This window comes from Topomyia yanbarensis, chromosome 2, assembly GCF_030247195.1.
Source record: "Topomyia yanbarensis strain Yona2022 chromosome 2, ASM3024719v1, whole genome shotgun sequence".
Classification (NCBI taxonomy): domain Eukaryota; kingdom Metazoa; phylum Arthropoda; class Insecta; order Diptera; family Culicidae; genus Topomyia; species Topomyia yanbarensis.
In genome coordinates this window covers 44,218,019-44,235,580 of record NC_080671.1, presented here as the reverse complement: position 1 = coordinate 44,235,580, position 17,562 = coordinate 44,218,019, and the positions used below count along the sequence as shown (strand labels likewise).

The 17,562-nt window shown below is 41.4% G+C and overlaps 1 pseudogene; it reads right to left on the bottom strand.

The window, feature by feature from the left end:
• Positions 1-12,088: 12,088 nt before the first annotated feature.
• LOC131679448 (uncharacterized) lies at positions 12,089-14,963 on the bottom strand (annotated as a pseudogene).
• Positions 14,964-17,562: the final 2,599 nt, after the last annotated feature.

Sequence of the window (17,562 nt, the reverse complement as noted above, 5' to 3'; positions counted from 1 at the left end):
TTCCTAGTCTCTGGTCAGACCTGAAAGAACAAAGGATTCAGTAGAAGCTCATGGTCGTTTCGCGTCGCTAATGATCAAATAGGATACTTACCGATCTAATGAAATCTAGCTCCCACTGGTATCGCAGTCCATTTATGGCTCTTTTTGTCCAAAAGCAGCATAATTTCCATCGGTACATATCGCGAACTGTCCAAACGGCGACAACAGATCCGAGTAATAATAGGTGCACCTTCCCAAAATTATTCATGTGCGTGGATCATGAACCGACGGGTTCGACAAACGATCACTCACTGAAATCGGATCAATAACCGAACTCCACTAAATACTTTCGTAGGTACGATTTGATAGGGAAACCGAAGAAATAGAGTATGGTTCGAAAATTCTGAATTCGAGCAGTTTGTTACAGGTAATAAAATTCATCGTCTGAGTTTGAAAAGATCGTCTCGCGTTCGATCGTAGAACGAAGATCAAAGTAGGTAGGCAGAAATTCAGACTCGATCGATATCCTTAGTTACAACTAAACCGTTGGCAAATTCGGATCGGTCTCGCAAATTAGAATCGCCGTCGCGTCGCGTGCGTTGCGTGTGTAAATAGTTAGGTATTATATTAGGTTTGAGTGGAAATTTTGTAGTGTTAGGTAATTTTTTTTGCGTTAAGTTCAAAACCCATAGGATAAGCCATTATTTTCTTGAATGCATGTGATTTATCGTCATTATTTCGAAAAAAGTTGTAGATATAATAAGTGTTCGGAAAGTTTGTCCTGGAAGAAATGTTTATACAAAATCGGTCCATACGTGCGTTTATTCGATAAGACCACACGATGAGTGAATGCACCAGTTCGATTTGCAATGTGTAAGTGAGCATGTTTGATTGAAAAAGAAATATTGTATGAATATCTCTTTTTCTCACCAACCACAGGCGGATTGTAACCATGAAGTGTTACAATTTACCAAAATTATTGCAAGAAAACAAAATAGCAATTTTCAACGCTTTGGTATGCGCGGGAGTAGGGATGAGGTTTTAGAACCCTATTTGCTCGCGGCGATGCAAACCAGTGGGAAGCAAAATTAAAAACCCCAACAGGTGGCTTTCGGGGAGTGAGATGATATGAGAGGAAAATTAGACGAGTGGACCGGATGCTGGTTGGGGAACAGGACTGAAAGGAGAGGATCGAAAGCCTAGTTGGAGCCAAGAAAACGAGACGTAGTTCTCTTGTATCTAGACCGTGGAAGTGAACGCATCGTTTTACCAACCGAGTCAAAGTTTTGCGCTAAGTGCATATTCAGGACGGCTAGATAGGCTGAATGCCCCGGTCACTTCACTGGTAATTGTGAAGTTTAGCCAAGACCGGACAAAGAGACTTCTCGCCGTAATCGTGCCCTGTGCCAGAACGGCTAACAAGTAAAGGAGACCGTCGTCGCAGATCCCGGTGGCGAATTTCGCCAAAACTTCCATCTGCTAATCGCCAAGGACGAGGTGGTCTGCGGACCGCGCTAGATTGTGTCCCGGGAGTCGTCAACTTACCCGGTATTGGTGCCTCTGGAGGAACCCGTTCGCCTCGTGGTCGTGATTCGCAGCAACCATCCGCCACCCAGCGTAGGCCCTCACATTGCACCGCCGCGTGCTACGGTGGCCATCGCTACAAGGACCAAAGCTACATCGACCAATTTCAACACCGTCACGTGCCCAACAATTAACCAATAAAGTCATCGTCATCTGGAGTTTGAGAGTGAGTAATAGAACGTTTAAAACTAACCCCCGAATCTCGTTATTAACAAAGTCCGAACGCCTCCCCACCACCTCTTTAACGACCCTGGGACTCGAGGACCCAAAAGAGGCCTTTCGCGCCCGCCCCGCCGGCTGCCGTTGGTCTGACCAGTAGCTTGGGGTTTAGACTGATTCCCCTTCTGGGTCTCGGAGAACAATCCTCGAGGGCTAAGAGAGCCGTACCAGATAATCGGTAACAGGAGGAATTACCAACTCGAAAGTTTGGAACAAAACACAACCTGAAATTAACCACGTAGTGTCTCGCGTATAAAATGCATGCGTCTGAAATTCTCGATGAACAAAAACTTCATGTTAAACTTTAGATTTTTGACAAACAGAAAATCTTTGTCCGAGTATCATGAACCGGATCGCCGACTGGCCTCCTTGGATCCGCTGGGAACTCTTGGGTCAGATTTCCAGGTAGCTGTTAGCATGTCAACCAAAAGAGAAGAGATAACTAAATTCGGATATCTATCGGGGGTTTAAAATATGTGTATGAAAGACAGGATCTGATAACTGGCACTAGAACACTAGGCGCACGACCAGACAACATGTTTAATGTTGTGATAACCGTCACCACAAGTGCAGAGACGGTTCTCTCCGACTCCAATACTCCGAAGATGTACATTCAACGTACCATGATTGGACATAACCCGATATACCACCCAAAAGAATTTACGACCTTCATCCATCCCCTTTAACCAAGGTTTGCCAATTCCTTTCGGATTCCAAAAATTTCATTGCACCACGAAATTTGATAAATTTTCAAAAGTCCTCTGACAAGATATACTGAAAAATTCGTTGAAGCTATGTGATCTTTCACAAATATCTCCTTCTAATGCCTAAGTGTCCGCCTCCTCATTACCAGGAATGAAGCAATATAAAAGAACTCAAACTAATATTTGATTTTTCGTTTTGTCTGAATCAAGCCAGTCAAAACGTCGTACGCTTCCACCGGAGGAATTTCTTGTTTTGATTCAATTGTTTCGGATATAGTGGACGCGTAACACTTTGAATCCATGGGCACACTAAATGTAGCGAGGTCGAGTACAATGATAAATCTAACGCGCTAGGCTGAGCTGGTGTAGTTGGCGTTCGTGTCATTTCCATCGTAGTCCATATGGGTATTAAGATAGATCGATTATCATCGTGAAGACAAGTCCATGGCATACCGTGGAAGTTACCTAGAATCATCTGTGGTGCGATGAGTATGAAAACAATCTTTTCGGATTTGACAAGCGACAATTTCAATATCTGGTACCGAACAAAGGCCAAATCGATTGAAATAATAGAACATTTTGATCCTCAAAACGCTCCTACATAGTGTTTGTGCGGCTCTGACAAATAATGTTAAAATTTTTGAAGATCTACGTCGAAAGTTAACCAGGTTTTCTATAATGCAAATACATTGTGCAAAACTTAGGAAAATAATACGAGTGACGCACTCACTTCGGTTTTGTAACAGCCCCCATCAAGGGATACTTTCAAGCGTTTACGAGGAAGCTCAGGAGAGGAAATAATTTATAGGTACATTACAGAATGTTCCTTCAATGGACTTGTCAGAATCTCGCTCTTTAGTGAGCATAGAAATCAGTCCTGGCCGGTAGCGTAGCCCTCTTTAGCATTTTTCTTTGGAGTGGACCTCAAAAAATGCTTCAATGTTTCCCCGTCTAATTTATATGTGAGATATGTCGACAGTTCATGCGGAGTCTCTCCACCAGAGTCCAGAAACCTCACATTCAATTGCTAAAATACATCTTGATTGAGACAACATTTCATTCACCAACTGCCTTCCCTGTTGGGATTGAAATAAACTCTAGTTTACCTATTCATATCGCACGTTTCCAGTAAATGAACTTTTTTTTTGTTTTTGTTGCCTTCTACATTCATTCGTTTCTGCATGCAGTGAATGTGAAACAACGCCAAAGATCATTTCATCTAGATTGAATTGTGGTGAATGAAAATAATGTTCAATGATTTCCGTAATCGATAGAGTAAATTTTTGTTTTCATATATATTGGAATGAAAATATTTCGATGTCCGACTTTGTGGCTTTGAAGTGCTATGAAATACATATACAATACAATACAATACAAGTATTTGGTGCTATTACCATCACAATCCTTGATTTTTTTGTTTATAAAATCGCTATCCACGTAGCTCCATGTACGGGATGGAACACGGCCGCACCTGCAGGAAATATGTTTCAAAAATGATGGACATTGCACGAATTATGCACTATTTCCAATTTGTTGAATGTATTTCCCTGGAAGCATTTCCATCAAACCGTGTCATTACCGTAACACGGTCTGATAAGAATGGCCATTGAAATGTTTTCAATAAATCAAAGTGTTGCATGGACAAATTGCGGCTGTCTTCTACCACGTAGACGGCACGGAGAAGTGGAAATAGTGCTACATTCAGAGGGCTCAAACGATTAGCGGTTAGTGCCAGATTAAATTCTTATGTGAAGTCTAGAAAATGGTAATGCAAGGATCGATTCTGACGCAATACCGTTTTCACCTAGCCCTTCTTTATTCCATCTTTAAGTACACCAATGCCTCGGAGTGAAGTTATTATCTAATATATTTAACATGAAACGTTGAATTTATTATCACAATCAGTAGGCTTAGTTTGATTTTGACATTCAGATTTAGTGAAACCGAAAAGATCCAACAAGCATTTTTTTCGTCAAGCTTGTGGATCCCAAGAATTGATAGCCGGTCTGATTTCCAACTCTAAGCGCTGATCCCATTTCAATCTCAAGCTGGTATTATTATTATGCCAACCTGTTCAAGCTTTTAGGCATGGCATAGCATAGCTGCTCACCCGAAAATGGATGAATCACTTGGAATTTTTAGAAAAAAGAATCAGGTGCATAATAAAAAACTTCAATAATATATTAACGATCCCGTTTTAATTTCAGCTACAAGATTTCGAAAACTACAACTAAATGCATATTTTATTGGATCTGAATATATTAACATATTATTGCAATTCCAAATAAGCTCAGAATAAAATATCAGAGTAAGTAACCATTTTTATGATCAGATCAGTTTGAGAAAAGATACTTTAGTTTCCGTCTAAAGACCAGCAAAGATTTTCCATTCGACTATCAATAATAGTACCGTTGACGTGATACGTCATACTGATAAGAAAGAATAGCGTAAATCTTAAATCTTTTTTCTTATACTTATACGTCGTGTTTGCCTGTGCAGCACGTTGATTTAACACCAACTACACTACGGTTAAAATTAGTTGTAATAAGTCGACTTCTTACTCACATGGTTTCGTTTTGCATAGTTATGCTACACCGGGTTAGTGTGAAAAAGAGGCAGACATATTAAACCCAAACTTAAACGAGCTAAGTCGGTATGGGACTAGTAATGGCAGAAACGATGATAACATCACAAGAGTGATTAACGTTACTTTTCGATTGAAGTTGTTTCAATGTATTGTACGTTTTTCCGCCGTCTCAATTGCCACGATGATATTAATCAAAGATTGATTTTTGTTCATTTTTCTACTTCTACTTCTACTACTTGATTCTGCTCCCATTTATGTGTACCGTAGAAAAACGTGTGTTTCATGTTATTTCATGTAAAAATAATCAATTTTGATATTCTTCTATAATTGAGAAGGATTGGGTATAGACGAATTTTTTTGCAATTTTGATTCAATTCTAAAACGCGCCAACATCAGCGGCCTAAAAATACCTCGCGCTAATAGCATTGTACTCCTGCCGAAGGGTATTACCGCAATGATCGTCTGCATATAACCCTCCGAGCTCTCGATCGAAGCAGTTCGTTTTCTGGTGCTGTGCATAAAGTGAACAAGAATAAATTGTCAGTGAAGGTCAACCATTGTTCGAGGCAGTCTTTGTTCGCCGGTGCCCAGGCTGGTGAAGTGAATACCAGAATAGCCGGAATCGCCGCTATATAAGCTAAGTATTTTTTTTTTCTTTCATTTCCCTTTCCCCGATCGGTCTCTACTTCTGCCCTTTCCCCTGAATATAAGTTTCATCTCTCGTTTACACCACGTGTTATCCTCGTGCCTAAATGGCCGAGGGCGAAGTAACATTGGATGGGAATGATATTCCCATGGATATACCGGATAAACCCGAAATTACTCCCTCCCCTGATTCCCCCAGTCCTCCCCGTATTAAAACATACCCAGCCAGTTCGACTGGACCCTGGGTGGTGTATTTCCGGCCCAACACGAAATCGCCCAATATTCTAGAAATCTCACGGGAGCTGACTGCCAACTACCCGTCCGTGGCTCAGATAACACGTGTTCGAGCTAATAAGATACGCGTTATAGTAAATGACCTCGACCAGGCAAACCAGATTGCTCGCAGCGAGCGTTTTACGAAGCAATTCAAAGTGTATGTGCCTTGTAGAGTTGTGGAGATCGATGGGGTCGTCGCCGAACCGGGTCTAAAGTCCGAAGACCTGTTGAAGTACGGGGTTGGCTGCTTTAAGGACCCTTCACTTCAAAAGGTGAAAATTCTGGAATGCAAGCAATTGTATTCCGCAAAAACTGAAGATGATAAGACAACTTATTCTCCGTCAGACTCGATTCGGGTGACTTTCTCCGGATCTGCTCTTCCCAACTATGTCCTCCTGGATAAGGTTCGCCTACCTGTTCGCCTATTTGTACCGCGGGTAATGAACTGCAGCAATTGCAAGCAACTGGGCCACACAGCCACTTATTGTGGCAATAAAAAACGGTGCGGCAAATGCGAGGGAGAGCATGAGGATGACGCTTGCGGTGGAGAAACTGAGAAGTGTATTTACTGCGGGGGCCCTCCGCATGCTCTTAAATCATGCCCGGCGTACAAGCAGCGCGGGGATAAAATTAAGCGCTCCCTTAAGGATCGCTCGAGGCACTCTTATGCAGAAATGCTAAAGAATGCTTCGCCATCTGTCCCTTCCGAAAATTCCTTTGCTCTTTTGGCTGGCGTTGAGCAAGAATCTGACGACCCACAAGAGGGAACATCATTGGTTAACCCAGGGGAATCCAGGAAGAGGAGAAATCTAGCCTCCCCTACATTGCCTCGTAAGGGTGCCAAGGTGTCGTCCACTCAGAGTGCGCCAACCGCAATCAATAAATCCAACGGAAGTGATGCACAAAAGCCGAAGCAATTTGCTCCAGGACTTGGAAATATTAATTCTAACAAGGAGTACCCACCACTTCCAGGGACACCAAAAACCCCAAGTGTCCCCTTTTTTCAAACAGATACTCAGTCCAGTAGCGGACTAATGAAATTTTCTGACATAGTGGACTTAATTTTCACAGCTTTCAATGTTACTGATCCTCTTAAAAGCCTTCTGATACGTTTTCTCTATAGTGCAAACATTTTTGAAGCAGTTGACTGCTAAATGGCCCCTCCTTGCAGCGATCGTATCCTTCGATGGCTAAGTCATCGAACGAGGTCACCGATTCGATCACTGTTCTACAGTGGAACAGCAGAAGTATCCTCCCGAAAATCGATTCCTTTAAATTTTTACTAAATAGTTTAAAATGTGATGCTTTCGCATTATGTGAAACTTGGTTAACTTCCGATATAAATCTCAACTTCCACGACTTTAATATAATACGTCTGGATCGAGAAAACCCCTATGGAGGAGTACTTTTGGGGATCAAAAAGTGCTATTCTTTCAACCGAATTAACCTCCCTTCGACACCAGGCATTGAAATTGTCGCTTGTCAAGTTTTAATCAAAGGTAAAGACCTTTGCATTGCTTCCATCTACATTCCTCCTAGAGCCTCGGTAGGGCACCGAACGCTTTGTAATATCACGGAATCCTTACCGTCACCGCGGCTAGTTCTGGGAGACTTTAACTCGCACGGTACGGTATGGGGCTGTCTTCATGATGATAATAGATCAACATTAATCCAAGATCTTTGCGATAATTTCAACATGACCATCTTAAACACGGGAGAAATGACGCGGATTCCTACACCACCAGCACGCGCAAGCGCGTTGGATTTATCTCTATGCTCGACTTCGCTACAGTTAGATTGCATGTGGAAGGTGATCCCTGATCCCCACGGTAGCGACCATTTGCCTATCGTGATTTCAATTGCTAACGGTTCAAGACCATCGGAAACAATCAATGTATCGTATGACCTCACACGGAACATTGATTGGAAGAGTTACGCGACCGCGATATCCGTTAAAATCGAATCCACTCAAGAACTTTCTCCGGAGGAAGAGTACAGGTTTTTGGCTGGCTTGATTCTCGACAGTGCGAATCAAGCTCAGACTAAACCAGTACCCAGCGCGAATACCCATGGACGGTCTCCCACCCCGTGGTGGGATAAAGAGTGCTCAGAGCTGTACGCGGAAAAGTCCACTGCATATAAGGCCTTCCGGGAAGACGGGTTACCCGCTAGCTATCTACAGTACGCGTCGTTAGAAAGGCGAATGAAGAGTCTAATGAAAGCCAAAAAACGTAGTTATTGGCGCCGGTTCGTCGACGGGTTAACGAGAGAAACAGCGATGAGCACTCTTTGGGGTACGGCTCGACGTATGCGTAACCGTAATAGTACCAACGAGAACGTGGAATATTCAAACCGTTGGATATTTGCTTTCGCCAAGAAGATCTGTCCGGACTCTGTCCCGGTACAGAAAACGTACCGCGCCGCGTCTCCTCACGATACCGCGAACGAAACACCGTTTTCGATGGTGGAGTTCTCACTTGCTCTCTTATCATGCAACAATAACGCCCCAGGGTTAGACAGAATCAAATTCAACTTGCTGAAGAATCTACCTGACACTGCAAAAAGGCGCTTGTTGAATTTATTTAACAAGTTTCTTGAGGGTAACATTGTCCCTCATGACTGGAGGCAAGTGAAGGTCATCGCCATCCAAAAACCAGGAAAACCAGCCTCCGACCACAACTCATATCGGCCGATTGCAATGCTGTCCTGTATTCGGAAGTTGTTCGAGAAAATGATCTTGTTTCGCCTCGACAATTGGGTTGAAGCAAATGGCTTACTGTCAGATACACAATTTGGCTTCCGCAAAGGCAAAGGGACGAACGATTGCCTTGCGTTGCTTTCTACAGAAATCCAAATGGCCTATGCTAACAAAGAGCAGATGGCATCAGTCTTCTTGGATATTAAGGGGGCTTTTGACTCAGTTTCTATCAACATTCTGTCAGAAAAGCTGCACCAGCATGGTCTTTCACCAATTTTAAATAACTTTTTGCTAAACCTGTTGTCTGAAAAGCACATGCACTTTTCGCATGGCGATTTAACAACATCGCGATTTAGCTACATGGGTCTTCCCCAGGGCTCATGTCTAAGTCCCCTGCTCTACAATTTCTACGTGAATGACATTGACGATTGTCTTGCCAATTCATGCACGCTAAGGCAACTTGCAGACGACGGCGTGGTCTCTGTTACAGGGCCCAAAGCTGCCGATTTGCAAGGACCATTACAAAATACCTTGGACAATTTGTCTGCTTGGGCTCTTCAGCTGGGTATTGAGTTCTCCACGGAGAAAACTGAGTTGGTTGTTTTTTCTAGGAAGCGTGAGCCGGCGCAACTCCAGCTTCTATTAATGGGTGCAACGATCAACCAGGTTTTCACATTTAAATATCTCGGGGTCTGGTTCGACTCTAAAGGTACCTGGGGATGTCACATTAGGTATCTGAAACAGAAATGCCAACAAAGGATCAATTTTCTCCGAACAATAACTGGAACATGGTGGGGTGCTCACCCAGGAGACCTGATCAGGTTATACCAAACAACGATATTGTCGGTGATGGAGTACGGGTGTTTCTGTTTCCGCTCCGCTGCGAACATACACTTCATCAAACTGGAGAGAATCCAGTATCGTTGCTTGCGCATTGCCTTGGGTTGCATGCACTCGACCCATACGATGAGTCTCGAAGTGCTGGCGGGCGTTCTTCCGCTAAAAAATCGATTTTGGGAACTCTCATATCGATTGCTCATCCGATGCGACATTCTGAACCCGTTGGTGATTGAAAACTTCGAGAGGCTCGTTGAGCTTAATTCTCAAACCCGATTTATGGCCTTGTACTTCGACTACATGGCACAGAGCATTAATCCTTCTTCATATACTCCCAGCCGTGTTCGTTTCCTAGATACTTCTGATTCTACTGTATTCTTCGACACATCCATGAAGGAAGAGATTCGTGGAATCCCGGACCATATACGCCCGCAAGTGATCCCCAATATATTTTATAATAAATTCCGAGAAGTCGACTGTGACAAAATGTTCTACACTGACGGATCAAATCTCGATGGGTCCACTGGCTTCGGTATCTTCAACAATACTATCACCGCTTCATTCAAGCTCAATGATCCCGCTTCAGTTTACGTCGCAGAGTTAGCTGCAATTCAGTACACCCTTGGGATCATCGACACTCTGCCCACAGATCACTACTTCATCATTTCGGACAGCCTCAGCTCCATCGAGGCTCTTCGTGCGATGAAGCCCAAAAAGCAATTCCCATATTTCCTGGGGAAGATACGGGAGTCCTTGTGTACGTTATCTGAAAAATCTTATCAAATTACCTTTGTTTGGGTCCCCTCTCATTGCTCTATCCCGGGCAATGAAAAGGCCGACTCATTAGCAAAGGTGGGCGCATTAAATGGTGACATATACGAAAGACCAATCTGCTTCAACGAATTTTTTAGTATTTGTCGTCAGAGGACACTCAACAGTTGGCAAACCTCGTGGAGCAATGGTGAACTTGGACGATGGCTACATTCCATTATCCCAAAGGTATCAACGAAGCCTTGGTTCAGGGGGATGGATGTGGGTCGGGATTTTATTCGTGTAATGTCTCGACTTATGTCCAACCACTACACCTTGGATGCGCATCTGCGGCGTATTGGGCTTGCGGAGAGTAGTCTGTGCGCTTGTGACGAGGGCTATCACGACATCGAGCACGTTGTCTGGGTATGCGCCGGGTACTTGGACGCCAGGTCTCAGTTAAAGGATTCCCTTCGGGCCCGAGGTAGACCACCTAATGTCCCAGTCCGAGATATACTGGCAAATCGTGATTTCCCCTATATGTCCCTTATTTATACTTTCATAAAAACGACAAATATCCCAATTTAGCCCCTCTCTTTTTATTTCTCGTTTTAGAAGCTTTCTCTTGCCTTGTGGGACCGATCAGCTCCAGACTGCAACTATGTAACCGCCGTCGCACTTACCACTACGGAAACTGAAGCGAGAGCGACTCGAGATCCGATGACTTTTGAAGGATTCCCCGCGGGTCCGAAGAATACCATCTGCCAATCCGACCTACTAGACTGAGGCGGTAATCTTTCGCTGATCTCCCGTTTGAGCGAAAGTTGCAAGTTTTGCTCTTCTCTCGTGGTCACCATCTACGCTTTCTCTCCCCTGTCCTTGATACAACTGCTTCTACAGCCCCCTCTGAATATCTTGACCAAGCATAAGTCTCCGCTAAAAAAGTTCAAATTTGTATTCTGTATTCCTAGTTTTAAGATAGTTGTAATTTTACCTCTTTGTTAAAACTATTGTCCCCCATCTTGTAAATAGAATTGTATCCCTAGTCTTAAAACACCTGCGAATTTTCTCATAAATATTTGTTCCCCCTTTTGTGTACCAAACTATATTGTTAGTTTTAAGATAACTGTAAATATTTCCTAAAAATTATTACTATTGAATTCCTTGTTTTAAAATTTTTTCATAAAAAAAATCTTTCGCCCCCTCTCTTGTATATAGAATCTTATTTCTAGTCTTAAGATAGCTGTAAAATTTTTCTTTTTTAAAAAAATATTTCAACATTGTAACCTCCTAGTTTTAAAATATATAAAATGTAAAAACAAAAGAATTTGGCACCGCCAAGCTAACGCATTTGTGCCTATCAAATAAACGAAATGAATAATAAAAAAAAAAAAAATGATCGTCTGGTTAGCAATGGTCAAGTACCTGCCAAATTAGAATAGTTCAAAATGCAAATATTTAGTCACATACGAAATCCAAAATTCACTTTTCATTTCTACGTAGTATTCGGGAGGATTATTTTTAACAGTATTTTCTTTTCATTGAAAGCATCTCTGTAGCGTATTTGCATCTTAATTTTTATTTCAAATATCGTAATTATTTGTAATAGAAAATCTTATTTTTTAATATTTGTGGTAATGAGGAAAAACGAATAATATGGAAACAGGCGAATGTTATCAACGAAAGAAAATTAAATTCTAAAATATATACATCATAATAAAATTAAAAAAAAACTAAATATAAAACAAACTAGCGAAATGCATAAAACATTCAGCTGAAATATATACATAGTATGTCAAATGAAATCATTTAGAATGATTCTGGTTCTTTCCAGTTGTACAAATTTGGCATGACTTTGTCGAACAACTCTCTATTCAGTTTAACAAGTAGTATGTTAGCAAGAGTGTCTTCTGCAAGTCCAGTTCGCCGGTTAGACAAAACCAGTCCAAAGGCACTGAAAGCTCTTTCTACAGAAACTTGGTTCGACGGAACAGCCAATACTACCATTGCTACTCTGTAAAGTTCCGGATGTGTTTGACTTCGGTTTAGCCAATGCTGAAATGAGTCATAGCCGTGGTTCTGCCTTGGTTCCACTTCCAGAGCTTTTAGCTGTTGTAAAAAAGTGGACCGATCAGAGCTAGATTCCGCTGGCGCCGAACCTCCGAACAAGTCGGTCAGAAATTTATCGAAGTCATCATTTCTAGTCTCTGTTACTGGTTCAGTCGTTCGACTTGAGCTTGGACATGGATCAAGTTCAGAAATTCGGTTCCAAGTATCAACCAAATATTCCTGCAGTATAGAATCATAATCAATAATAATAATAATCATCATTATCATAGGAATGCTTGTATGAACGTACCTGAACCTGGTCCTTCTCATCGCCCGTGAATATTTTTGATCCCAAATAGTTGAACCTGGGATCCAAATATAACGCCATTTTGAATGCCCGGGAGTCTCGGAGGTTATTCAGCCGGTTTGTCAACGCTTCTACCAGTTCCGGCACAAAAGTATTGTTTTCAATTTTCTGTACCTCACTGATAGCCAACAACCAGCCCATGTAAAAATCTGGCAGTGAAACATGAGTAGCTTGCATATTTTTTGTACAGATCTATACAGGCTTGAATGCATCTACATATTTCTCTATAAATTCCCAGCTACATGAAAGATCTAGAAATCAAAAACATTTGTAGATTAAGAAAAACTTTCCTCGGAACTCGAAAGGTGACTTAAGAGGTAAAACATTCTGAACGAAAACTTACCAAGTTCTGGGAACTGTCCAGAAAGCTCAACGAAGAATTCTTTTTGAATTTTAAAACTTTCGAGCATTTTAAATATCCCACCCCACCGAGTTTGGCACCAAACAGGTGGATAGTGGGCGTTCCGGAATTCAAAGTGCGTCTTGTACCTGGTTAGCTTACATTTTTTTGCCACATCAGTTACCTTTTGCCTTTCTCAATAGAAAGGTATTGCAATTGCTCTGAAAACCGACTTTTTAACGGAGGGCCGAGTGACATATACCATTCGATTCAGTTCGTCGAGTTCGGCAAATGTCTGTGTGTGTATGTATGTGTGTATGTATGTATGTGTGTGTATGTGCGTATGTGTGTGTGTATGTGACCAAAAATGTCACTCATTTTTCTCAGAGATGGCTGAACCGATTTTGACAAACTTAGTCTCAAATGAAAGGTGCAATGTTCCCATAGGCTGCTATTGAATTTCTAATGGATCCGACTTCCGGTTCCGGAATTACAGGGTGATGAGTACGAACACGCAGAAAATGTCGATTTTAATAAATTCTGCAATGAATGTATAAAGGTGAAAATTTTTCCAAAATATGACCACAACTGCTTCGATTTGTAGTATTAGGTCACTAACATCCATTCAAAGTCTATTTGGCCACATTGGCCACCATCATCGGTTCCGGAAGCCCCGGCGGAAGAATCTAAATTCAGAATAACAGTCACATCGGTTTCTCGGAGATGGCTAGACCGATTCGGCTAAACTTGGTCTCAAATGAAAGGTATTGCGTCCCCGTAAATGGCTATTTAATTTCATCCCGATCCGATTTCCGGTTCCGGAGTTACAGGCTGTGGCGTGCGATCACATAGCAAATTGTGATTCAAACCGATACTCCGATGAAAGCAAAAAAGGTAAAAATTTCGCTAAAATGTCTCTCAAACAACTTAAATTTGCTGTTCTAGGTCACTGACGGCCAACCAAACTTTCGTTGATTACATTGACCACCATAGATGGTTCCGGAAGTGCCCGGGAAAAGCGGCCATCTTTCAAAATTTGCGAACTCACATCAGTTTCCCGGAAATGGTTTGGCCGATTTTCACAAACTTAGTCCCAAATGATAGCTATAATATCCCCACAGATGTCTATAAAATTTCGTACGGATCGCTTATATGGGTCCGGAAATATAGACTAAATCGTCCGGTCACATATGAAATTCCCATATAAGTCGGAACTCTAATTTTTTTTTCAAAGGGGGGACCCCATGAAATTTCAGAAATCGAATTCGTATTTTTGATGCCAAACATCTTTAAAATGCATGAAACGTCGAGATTTTATGTTATCTCGAAATTTTTTTTTTATAAAAATCGACTTTTTGGGACTGCCGATTTCGCACCTTTTTTCAGTTCAATATTACCATGGCTGTTTTTTCTTTTTCAAAATTTTAGAACTCGAATAATGATTTATTTTCCTGTATATAGTTGTCATGTGATGCATAATAATAAAATGTAATATATGCATTTAAAAGTTTTTAATGAATATAAACAACGCACACATTCTCGTGATTCATGATTGAGAAAGGCACAATTGCACCGCTAGGTGGATTAAAATAGGTTTTTCACTGATTCATTACTTTTTTTACCACGTCCAAAATAGCCAATTGAAGTGAATGCACAGCACATCGAATGAGATTCAATCGTTCGTTAAATTCGGTACAAAGCTCATCTGTAAGGTCAAGTTGTTCTGTATTGTCATCATCTTCATCCAAATCCGCTAACAATGTCTGCTCCAATTCTGATTTCAACAACCGAACAGCCGCTAACATGTTAGCACCGTTATCGGATGTTATAGAGAAGATCTGTTCTATTGTGACTCCGAAACTGAGCAATGTATCTATTATTTTTCCTTTCAGAAAACTAGCAGTTTGGCTTTCCTTCACTTCAATCATAGCTGAAAAGCAAAATCCGAGTTAAAGTAAAATGCTACAGTTTAGTAAAAGTCCTACCCAGAGTTCTCACAACAACTTTGTTTCTGATCACGTACTGTGCGTTGATGCCGAGGATATGTCGATGAAAACGAGATACCGAATCTATTTTTACTGAAACTAATCGATTTTGCATTTCTTCCTTCAAAAGATCCCTGATTCTCTCCGCGACGTTCCGCATGTGCATCCTTATATTAGTTGAATTAATCTTGCATCCAACTGCAGCTCCTAAGGGTTCGAAAATCTGCCGAATTCCTTCCCATTCGAAACACGATAGCGGCAACTGGTGGTATGACACCATTTTAATCGCGGAATCTAAAAGCAACGGTTTATCGATGGCAAAAGGACGTTTTGCAATAACCCTGGGCTTTTTCGCAGATAAATCAAAATCCTTTAGCAGGCCAACTTCATGAGCCTTCTCTGCGTGTTGAGAACGAAAATGGCGAATGAAGTTTCCAATATCATATTTAACCTGCACGTATGTACAGCCGCTCTTGATATCGATCTTGCAAAATGCTTTTTCTCCGTCTCGACTAACAAATTCTTCACCAATTTCAACATTTGACCGTTTTCTGCCATTTCGATTTTTCACATCTTTCTTTGTCGAAGAATTTCCTTCAGCCATTTTCGTTTGTAGATATCCAAATCGGAAAATATCACTAAACGTGGAAGAGGTTGAATTTTTTCACAACGTTCAGTTCACCAAGACGAGAATGAATTGAATGAATGAAGTTCTGCCAACAACTTAACCTGGCGCATGAATGAATGATTTGGCAACTTTGCGTTCAGTGAATGACTTTTATGAAACTCTGGAGAAATGAAAGAATGAACGCATGAAGCGTCTTCGTTCAAAATATATATCGCGGCGGGATAAGAAAAACTATGGATGGTAAAAATATATGCACTGAAAGTAATTTTCATTCGTATTCATATGGGAATGTCAATTTTTTCGAGCTCTGCTCTCCACATAAGGAAAACTTTTCACGATTCTCTCGGCATTTTCCGCTCCGTGCCTTGTTTCTACAATAGGTAACTATATAACCCTATTGTTTGCAACGTCGGTAATTCATGCGAACAGCTAGACGAGCCCCGATCAAAATAACAAAGTTTGAAAGAACAGATTCGGTAAAAGACTCTAAATTAAAAATTCCAATACTTCTCAATTTTTGCTGATGATAATATAGGTGTCGACCCTGATTCGTCAACAAGTATATCGAAAGTTCACTCAAGCTTAGAATTGTGGTATCCTATGGAAAGCAGCAAATTACATTACTGATGACACATCGTTTATATAGAACTACCCTATCTACATACCCGCTCACAAAGTAGAGATCGTCGGTGTGATTACCGATGCGATGATTTTGCGTGGATCTACTCGTTGGCTTGGCTGTTTCAATCGCACAGGGCATGACAAATTTGTATGTCGCTTCAAACTTGTTTTGTCTAGGGCTAGGGAGGCGATTCGGTACTATCCGCACAGGAGCTGATGTTCACGAAACGGAAAAACCTGTTTCTCATGGTTCACTATATTTATCGCAACTGATTTAATTTATAATTAATCGATACATAACTGGCTGGATGTCTTCACTGCGTTTACGGTATGTGTGTATCATACGTGCACTAACAATATTGGAATGCCAGAGATCGAAACCGTCTATTGTGCATGGCAAAGGTCTGATGATTTTGTGTTGAACTACTTGCGAGACGCAACAGGGCCATTGTAGTAATAAGACCCGGTCGCAAGTTTGCAGAGTCGTGAGGATGTGCTTATGGTGGGGAGAGTTCTCAAACACGTTCGTTCTTTATTCCTTTCTCCACTTGACACTTATTTCCAATTCGATTTTAGAACAATAATTTAGTTTATATCTGGAAATGGAAAACTTATCCTGACTTATTTAATGACTTAACCTTACTCACTTTACAAAGCAGATCATTTTGATCAAAGCGGGGCCAACCTAGCCAACCACACGCCACGACCCTGCATGCAAGGAGCTCATGCGAATTATCTCCGCAATGTAAACATTTTTCTGAGATTTTATTGCAAGCATCCTATTGATGAGACCTCCCACATTTGCCTTATTGGAACGGTAAGTGGCTGTGCGGTGAAGCTGTTTACAATTAAGGTAATTCATCACACGAGGGATGGCAAGGCGAACGTGGAGACGAATTTTTAATTAATAAGAACAAACTGCTCCGTCATTTACAAGTGGAAGGTTAAAATATTGTGACAAATTCTACGAGGGGGGAGGGGTCGTAATTCGCCAAAAAATGCTACGTCATTTATGCACGACCTCTTTTGTAGTTCGCAGATACGTTAAAAGTATTGTAGATAAATACTTCAGAATGCACCGAAATTGTTCGAAAGTTGGCTTTACCACATTGCGGAAAACATTATATTTGCTGAAAATAAAATTTGGAAAATATAAAGGAATTAAACGTTAAAATCATATGTATGCATATAATATTAACCTTAGAATGTTGCATTGGGGTACAAATTTACCCCACGCCTTCTTTAGGGCCGTGTAAAAACGAGAATTCCGCATTTACCGACCTGGGACTCTAA